At 34.0% G+C, this 9749-nt stretch overlaps 1 protein-coding gene across 1 annotated transcript in view; it reads left to right on the forward strand.

Moving 5' to 3' along the window:
* Positions 1-9749, forward strand: part of epha8 (eph receptor A8) — a 111904-nt gene that overhangs the window by 77659 nt on the left and 24496 nt on the right. The gene's annotated exons all lie outside the window — the stretch shown is intronic.

The following is a 9749-nucleotide window of genomic DNA, read 5'->3' on the forward strand; positions in this document are numbered from 1 at the left end:
AAAGAGAAAGGAAAAATTTTAATTGCATCATATGACCCCTTTAAAGCAGGCAATAATTTGCACTGCGGTTGGAAGATTGAGCTGGTCATTATGGAAATGATCTGGCTGCGACTGTGTTCTTTAATGTGCGCATTGTTACAAAATCACCTGCAGAATTGTGCTCTAACGCTAATTTGCCCTGTTTAGTAAATCTGGCCCATAATCTCTTATGAACATTTTGTATTTTGTATAAAAAAAATATTAAATTAGAAATAAATGCTAAATATTTCGACTTTTGGACCCCACTGTGCATATTTAATGAAAATAAATTATCATTCTTTCTCTTCTAATACGAAGAAAAAAAATCGAATATTATGGCAAGATATAATAAAGGCCATTTAAATCAACTGAGTCACTAGTTTTGCTAAGCCTATTGCACCAGAAATGGAGATAAATGCTCTTTACGCTCTGTGCCAACTGGGGCGGCATCTAATTATGGACTCGCTTTGCTACATAGCTTACACACCTCCGTAGCTGCTAAAATTAATGCCAGCCCGTGAAGTTTTTAATATCTGTGCTGAGGTCCCTTCTTCCACCAGGATTTGTTAACGTGGTGCCATGTTTCATTTCTGCCTATTAGTGCATGTGAGAGACGTTTAAGAACATAATTAAAGTGGGACACCCCTGTGGGAGCGTTCAGGTAGATTAAACGACTTCATTAGCTTTACGCTACAGCAAGTGTGCGATGTAGCCACCGGACAGAAGCAGTGGTCCGAGGTACAGGGCTTCCCTGCTGGGAGTCGACTGTCAAGGATCGTACAGCGTGTGCAGATGCATCTCGTTAGTGAGAGTTTCGACGGCCGAGCAAATTATTACCTCGGTGGTTGAGATATTTTTGAGAACTTTTCAAACCAGTTTGGACTAGTTTATAGCATTTTAAATGGCCAGTGCTGGTCTGTTCAGTATAAAAAATAAAAAAAAAGGCTAATGTGGTTTGCTGCCTGGTTTTAAATGGTCTGATTTAAAGGGCTAGTTCACCCAAAAATGAAAATTCTGTACAAGTTTCTTTCTTCTATTTAGCACACAAGAAGCTATTTTGGTAACCAAACAGTTGGTGGAAGCCATTGTCTTTCATAGTATGGAAAAAAAAAAATGGCTACGAGCAACTTTTTTGTTACCAACATTCTTCAAAATATCTTCTTTTGTGTTCAACTCATAGAGGTTTAGAACAACATGAGGGTAAGCAAATGATGACAAAAATTTCATTTTGGGTTGAACTATCCCTTTAATGGTTTTATAGGGGTTTGGAGCAGACTGGGAGATCAGCTAGACTAGCTCAAATCAGATAAGACCTGAAAACCACCTTAGGCTGGTTTAAGCAGTTTACAGCAGGTTTACTGGAACCCGTTTTTCCATGCACTGGTCAATTTTGAGATATTAGGCTGGCTTTTCATTGCATGCTTTTTGAGACTAAATGAAAACATGCAAAATAGACTTTTAATTGTTTATTTTGTTGCACTTTATGTATTTGCATTTGCAAAAGCAATTTTCTCAAAATGAGTCATAAATCTCCACTTCAGTAGCACTTACATCCATCAGACTTTACAGTTTTATTCTTAACTATATTCTGAAGGTTTTTACAGAGGGGCTTGTTCATGCGTCAACTGCCTGCTTTTTATTATTTTATTTTTCTGTCTGTTGACAGTATTTTCTGATCTATGGAGTGATAAAAACTATTACCAATCCTTTCTGTAAAAACCTTTAACTCTAGTATGGTAACAAAATAAAAGAAGACTTTTGAACCTGGCTTTATCTAATGTTCAGATTAGATACCTTGTAATATAAAAAAATCTTATTGCAATCAATCAACCGGGGAAGAATGGTAATTTCTATTAGTAAAAAAAAAAAACTTTATTCACCTGGGGTGTTTTGCTTTAAAGGAATAGAAAATTACTTGAAAATGTACTCTGTCTCATGCCATCCAGGATGTAGATGACTTCATTCATTACATAATTTGTTCACCAATGGATCCTCTGCAGTGAATGGGTGCCGTCAGAATGAGAGTCCAAACACCTGATAAAAAAAAATCACTATAATCCACAAGTAATCCACAAGACTCCAGTCCATCAATTAACGTCTTGTGAAGTGAAAAGTTGCGTGTTCGTAAGAAACTAATGTTGGTAACAGGAGAGAAATATGCATAGATATGTTTGTAGATTTTGATGTGAGAGGACAACTTCTCTACCTCTTGGGATGGCCATTTTCATTTTTGAGTGAACTGTTCCTTTAAGGTGGATTTTGTTTCCATTAGCATAAATCAAACAAAAGCATGCCGTTTACTAGTCTTTTTAGCTCATCCAGGTTTTTTTTTTCTTTAGTCAGCAGGAAGGACGTTAAATGTTCAGACATACATTTCAAAGGAAGTTCTAACAAATCATTTGAATTCTGTTTAATCATTTATTCATGTCTTTTTCCATATGACGGGCAGTCGAGTCTATCGCAATGCGCAATCACGAGGATTCTCCAAGTCAATAAAGTCACCGGCTGCATTTCTCCTTCTACTGTTAATGACTCTTCAAGGTCGCCCCCAATTTAGACAAGTTGGTCTCCATCTATCAAGCATTTAGAAACAGGCACCACTTTTCTTGAGTAAATTGATCTGATAGCAATTACCCTCCTGCGCTTGGAAAGTTTAAGATGAGATCTTTGGAGGACACAGCCTAACCACAACTACAGACAATAAGATTAAGGGCCAAAATAGAAAACAGAAGCAAAATTGGATGCACGTCCACACAGACCCGCACACACATATATCTATATGTATATTAATGCAAGTATTTGAGAGTAAACTAGATAATAGACTCCTCTGCCCTCGTGCTCTATGCCACACAGTGTAGTTAATATCAGATTGCAAGCCACAAACAATTAACTCCTTACGGCCCTCTTATATATCCATTAAAAGTCTCCCTCTGGGATAAACAGACATTTTTACACATGGCCGGTTTCGAATTAGGCTGCTTTCTTCAGGCCAGCACAAGCCATTTTCACAAATTAAGATATGCTTGTGTGTCAAAGGTATATGGTTATTTTGTGCATAGGGGGTTGTGTTTGTGTGCTTTATAACTCATGCACTTCTTCTTCTTATAGCCTTGGGATCAATTAAAGGAACAGTTCAATGAAAGTTTGTCCTCTTTTAGCCCTATATTACCCCAGTCCTGCATTATTTCCTTTTTTTATACACGTACATATACACATAAAATTAAGATTTATGTATATGAATCGCATATCAAATTTATTTCTATTTGGATTACGTCATTTTAACATGAACCAATAAAATGAATGTGATGCATATACTGTAAAAAAAAAAATTAAGTTATAAATAAAACAAAGATTTCTGCTCTTTCTAATTTAATTTGTCACCTTTAATTCATTTTCTGTAATCATTTGTGAAATTTACTAACAATTTCTAAGTATAAAATTGTTTCTATACCATTTTTTTCAGTCATACATAAATGAAACGGATAAGAAACATTTGCAACTATTTGACTAATCCAAATGCATTTTGGAAATGTTAATATTTTAAATAGTCAAAATATTTCCAAAATGCATTTGGGTAATTAAAAAAAATTTTTTTAATTAGATTAAATGTAAAAAAATTGGTTAATTGTGAAAACAATTACATTTATTTAGTTAAAATGTATGAACATAGTTAAAATATGGCTAGCTATGGAATAAGCAATATTCAATTAGTTAAAATGTATGAGATTTATAGAAATGTGATTTATTGATGATAAGTGGTTACTGTGTACATTCAGTTTATTAGTACTATTACAGAAATTGTACCTGTTTCATTTATGTATGACTGACAAATATGCATCACAATATTAGTTTGTGTTAAAACTGTCTAATCCAAATGGGTATGCAAATTTTAATGCATAAATCATAAATATTGTTTGAAGTATATGTGAATGTTGCAGAGCCCGGCCCAGAGGTCCACTCAAGAGATGAGAATTGTCTTTTGATAGTAAATGAGAGAGAGAAACCAGAGTTGGGTGTTTTTCAAGTGGTTCTCTTTGTTGTTTTGATTAAAACATACTTCTGTTAAAATAATATGTGGTCGGAATGACAAAAGTAAATTTTTGGGTGCACTGCCTTTAAATCCACAGAGGAGATATTTAGCAAAACCACAGACGTTATTATGACTGAAGTCTAATATGCAGGTAAATCCTTGTATTATAATGCAAAATACGATCCACGCTGTTTGAAATCAAAGACCTGTCTATTTAATGACTATCAAAAGGTCATGTCTGTATTTGCTGTTATTGTGCTCTTGGTTCTGCTTGAATTTCATGCATGAATTGGCATTTTGATAGTCAAAGCCGAAGCTTGAAGGCCCAAACGTTTGAGAGCAATTCATCTTCTCCCCTTCTTATCCGCCCTTATTTATTTCTTTATTTATTTTTAGCCTCTGGTTGTTCGATCTTGAGACTCGTTCCCTTGTGGTTTGAGGGCCAGTCAGCATTAGGTCTTATCGTGGCCGCACGGCTTCGGGATCTGGACGGTGCCAGTCATGCTCCGTATCGCTGCTGCTGCTGCTGGGATTTTTGCCTGGGGACGGATTGGCCGACTCCAAATGTCACTAACCTTGAATAATGTCACCCCTAAAAGGGCTGTCATGAAAAAAAAAAGGGCAGAAGCTTATGCTTTATGATTTGAGAGAAATAATACAGCAGGTGCACAACCTGTGGAAAATCTTTGCCTTTCGATATAGTTAAAAGACAATGTGCATCGCAATGCAGCTTCCTCTCCAGTCCATCCAGAAGATAACTCGGCTGCAAAAACGTGTCTTTCAGAAATCTGCTTCATGGTAAATGCTCCAGAGAGAATTGATTTTTAATGATAACATTCAGTGGGTTCAAGGATTTCAGTCTTGACACGAGCATGAGCTGATGTGCCTCAGAGGAGCATTTCTTGCCGTAGGTATGAGATGTAATGAATTCAATTGATTCTAAACGTTTAAAATATGTTTTTGCATGTATATGCACAGTGCCATTCAAAAGTTTGTGTATATTTTTAAAAATACTTTTATTCAGCAGGGATGCGTTAATTAATCTAAAGTGACAGTACATACATTTATAGTGTTACAAAAAATTAATAATTAAAAAAAAAATACATTTCAAATAAATCCTGTCCTTTTGAACTTTCTATTCATCAAAGAAACTAGTAATAAAAAAGCCCCTTTTTTATACAAAATATTAAGCAGCACAACTGTTTTCAACTGATAATAAATAAGACATTTCTATTAGCATATTAGAATGATTTCTGAAGGATCATGTGACATTGAAGACTGGAGTAATGATGTTGATTGAGTTTTGTTATTACAGGAATAAATTACATTAAATTATATACAGTGTCGGGAAGGTTACTTTGTAAATGTAATAGGTTATAGTTTACAAGGTACCCTATTTCAAATGTAATAAGTAGTGTAACTGTTTCAATTACTTCATTAAAGGAATGTAACTAAATACATTTGATTACTTTTAGATTACTTTTGTAAATTTCTAATGAATGTTTTCAACCGTTAATCATTTTAAAACATTTAAAGCAGGCCCGGGTTAACCTTACAGTTAATCTTCAAAAATAAAGCATATACATAAACCCAAATACTGTCTCATATTTTAGAGCAGTCGATGCAGTTTAGAAATCAGTCATATCTGTTCGTGTGTGAAAATATTCAGATGTAACCCCCCTTTGTAATCGTTAACATTTTCATATGCAACTGTAATTTAATCACACATTTTTCTCAGTAACTGTAACAGATTACAGTTACATTTATTTTGTAATTAAATTACATAATTACGTTACATGTAACTAGTTACTCCCCAGCACCGATCATATATTATATCACATTAAAATATATTCAAAAACAGTTATTTTAAATTGTAATAATATTTCACAATAATACAGCATTTTTGATTAAATAAATGCAGCTTAGTTGAGTGCAGATTTTTGGAAGGGAACAAGAGGAAAAACATTTATAATCATAATCAATGTTTATAGACCTATATTCATTATATTTAGTATGCCACTGCTTTTTAATATGTTCCATATACTTTCTTAAGGTGTGTCTTGTACCTATTTGTTCTTTCCCCAATTTTCTAATACTTGAACTTTTTAAAATTAAAAATATAACTATACATATTACTTTTATGAAATCTCTAAGGAGAAAATGAATGGAAAAAAATACCTTCAAAACACTTGAAAAGACAGGTGGTCACTGTTGTGCTCTACATTATTCATGAGCTCATTAACATATGACCGCCCACTTTAGATAGTTATGCCTATTCAACAACTACTACTATGGTTGTGATTGGTTATCCAATTATGACAGAGGTTATTTAAATCTTTTAAAGGAGTTTTAAATGTACAGTAACTGTTTAATAGGGTCAAAAACTACATTATGAAATTGTGACTTATTGGACTTAATAACAGTGCACTTTTGTTAGGCCTTTTAGGGATTTAGCCATTATGTCATGTTAAAACAACGCAGCAGAAGTGTTTGCGTTGTATATTAGAGGCTGAATGGGAACATCTGTTTTATGGCTCTCACAGGAAACAATCATTACAGTAACAGTACAGGCCTCCATGCATCTTTAAAATGGTACACTGTTGTGCTGTACATGTGGCTGGTCCAAATCTAAAGCAGGACAGCGAGTGCCAGGCGAATGACACACTGACATGAGTGTGCTGGATGCGTCCGGACCCTGAGCAATCAGTAACCCCTTCAGTGGAGAGGGGGACGTTTACAGCACGTGTGTTTGGAGGACCTGTGATGGAGTGCCCCATTTTCAGCTATGATTTCACTGACAGAATCATTCATCACTCAGACAATCCTCCCAGCTCATTAGCAGCTGTTGTTTAGCTCCCATAAGAGTTCTGAGCTGTTTGTGAGCATGAAGAGTGCTTCCGTGTGTGTTTTTGTGTGGTTTCAAGGATACTCATTGTGAGTCTCTTAAAGAAACAGTTTGCCCAAATGAAAATCCTGTCGTTATTTACTCACACTCATGTCACTGCTTTTGTGTTCCACACAAAATAAAAAATAAAAAAAAACAAGACGTTAAAGTTTGAACAACATGAGGGTGAGTATATGATGAGAGAATTTTCATTTTGGGTGAACTATGCCTTTAAAATAATATGGTCAAATATTTGACCTGTCAACTCTAAATTTGGAAATTCACAATTTCTGGTCATTTTTAGAGTCATAATCAGACATAATCTTTTGCATAACACCACATACATCTTGTAATCATTGGCCAAAAAGTTTATTTTAAAATGTCTATTATTATTGTTGCTGTTGTTGTTGTTTTCAATGATTATTATTTGACAAAAATGTATTGTATTAAATTTATTGTATATTTATTGCATTTCAGCAGTGTAATTGTGGACATGTAAATGCATATTATATTATATTATATTATATTATATTATATTATATTATATTATATTATGATTTATAACATTTTTTCTACAGATTAATCTTTAGCAGTTGTATCATATTTTTATTTTAACGTGTTTTATTATCTTTTTTTAAATAATAAAGATAATAAGTAAATAATAAATCAAGTAAATCTTTTCAAAGTTTTAACAATATTATATATTATATTATATTATATTATATTATATTATACTGACTAATCTTAGAAGTAATCTGATATAGTACATCTCTTTCAGTCTTATGATTTTTTTAAAATATATATATTTTATTATTGTTTAAAAAATAATCAAGTAAACAATAAGTCAGTCTGTTCAAATTTGTAAAATTTTAGCCAAATTTCTATTTTTGTGGTTGCATTTTTAATGTACTTAGATTATTTTCAAGTTTTGTATTATATTATATTATATTATATTGTTTTTCTAATCTTAAAACCTAATCCAGTAGTTCTCTATCAATTTTATGATAATTTCATGTTTAATTTTTATTTATGAAATATGTAATTCCAACACTGTTTTCGACACTTACTGTGGAAAGGCGCCCATTCATGATAATTTAGTTGAGCGTGTGAGGTTCCACTACGGTAAATAAAAACATTTTGTTCATGTTGATGCTTTAATCACCTTGTTCTCGTACAAGACCTTGCATAGTCTGGTCATGAAAAACACCTTGGTGTTATTCTTTTCAACCATATTTATTTAACCATCTACGCAAAGAGTAAAAATCAAGGTCAGCATACAATGGCTGTAAATATTCATTCAAATTAATTGTAATGCAAATGTGGATGCAAGGAGAGCGGTGCTCTGACAGGTGCTGACAAACCAAACAGTGTGCAGCCCTAATGTAGTGTATGTAAACACCGCCGGATAAAGAGCAACGGAGTCTCTTCTCACCCCTCAGGCTTTTTTAACCCTTATCTGCTTTGAAAAGAGAGTTACTAAGTAGAAAGAGTCTTAAAAGCGGGATTTCAGCCCAAACAGAAAAGGTCACCAAAGTTCATCATGATTAAGTCACGTCTGGCTGTCGGTGTGTATGGCGAATGTGTGCTTCTGACTGCATTGCCAGAGGTATTCTGTCAAAAACTTCAAAGCGCGTAGACGTCACTGTACTCCATGAGCGTACGGCCCCAATGTTTATCGTGACCTGCTTTTCAACTCAGGAGCTTTTCAAAAAAAACATCAAGGGAGGGAAGGATTAATCGGATCAAGCCAAAAGAAAAAACAGACAAGGATAAATACTGCAAGAAGGAATACTTTTTGGACTCCCTGGGGTTTCTGTCAGTGGAGATAAAGAACTTGCTATCACTCTATGTTAATTCTCAATTCTTCCCCTCTCCAAAGCTCAGATTCCTCACCCATGTACTTGTTGTCCTCACTTGAACATTCGTTTAGCAGACTCTGAACCGCTACACTTGAGAGTGACTGTGCTTGCTCACAACCTGTTGCATTTCATTTTGTTCAAATAATGTTCAAAATGATCAAAAATGGTGTTTTCAACCCTTTTTACTTCCATAATGTGATGTATTTCTGGGTTAAACAGGATATTCAATGAGAAAGCTTGTACACTAAAGGTTCATAAAGGAGGAAACCGGTTTCCCCAATTGAATAAAAAATAGTTAAAAGCAATTGTGACTTTTTATCTCACAATTCTGACTTTTTTTCTCGCAATTGCGAGCTTATATCTTGCAATTTAGACTTTGTTTCTCATAATTTGCGGCTTCATTTCTCAGAATTGCGGGTTTATATCCTTTATTTTTAGTGTAAAAACATTTTAATAGTCTAAAGAACCTTTTTTTTCCGCTGCAAAGAACATTTCGTGAAAGGTTCTATGGATATTAAAGGTTCTTTGTGGAACCATGGATGTCAATAAAGAACCTTTATTTTTTACCACCTTATTTATCCACAAAAAAATTGGTTGAATTGTGAAAAATCTCCTCATGAATACATATTTAAAGGATTAGTTCACTTTCAGAATGAACCCCCCACCCCCCATGTCATCCAATATGTTCATGTCTTTCTTTCTTCAGTCGAAAAGGAATTAAAGTCCCCATGAAATCAAAATTAAAGTTTTTTGGGTGTTAGTATCAATATGTTAGTCTTAAGGTTATCTATAAGGCAGTGTGCTCCAAAACAGTGACAACATTCGCATTTAGAAGATAGATGCATTCAAAGCTTGCAGTTCATCACTTCCGCCAAAACGGCTCAACGATTTTTTTGACGTCACATCGTACTTCAGCTTCTCATGAAACTTTCTGTCCAATCAAATGCTCTCTAGAAGC

This window comes from Sinocyclocheilus rhinocerous, unplaced genomic scaffold (genome assembly GCF_001515625.1).
Source record: "Sinocyclocheilus rhinocerous isolate Xijiao unplaced genomic scaffold, SAMN03320098_v1.1 scaffold532, whole genome shotgun sequence".
NCBI lineage: Eukaryota > Metazoa > Chordata > Actinopteri > Cypriniformes > Cyprinidae > Sinocyclocheilus > Sinocyclocheilus rhinocerous.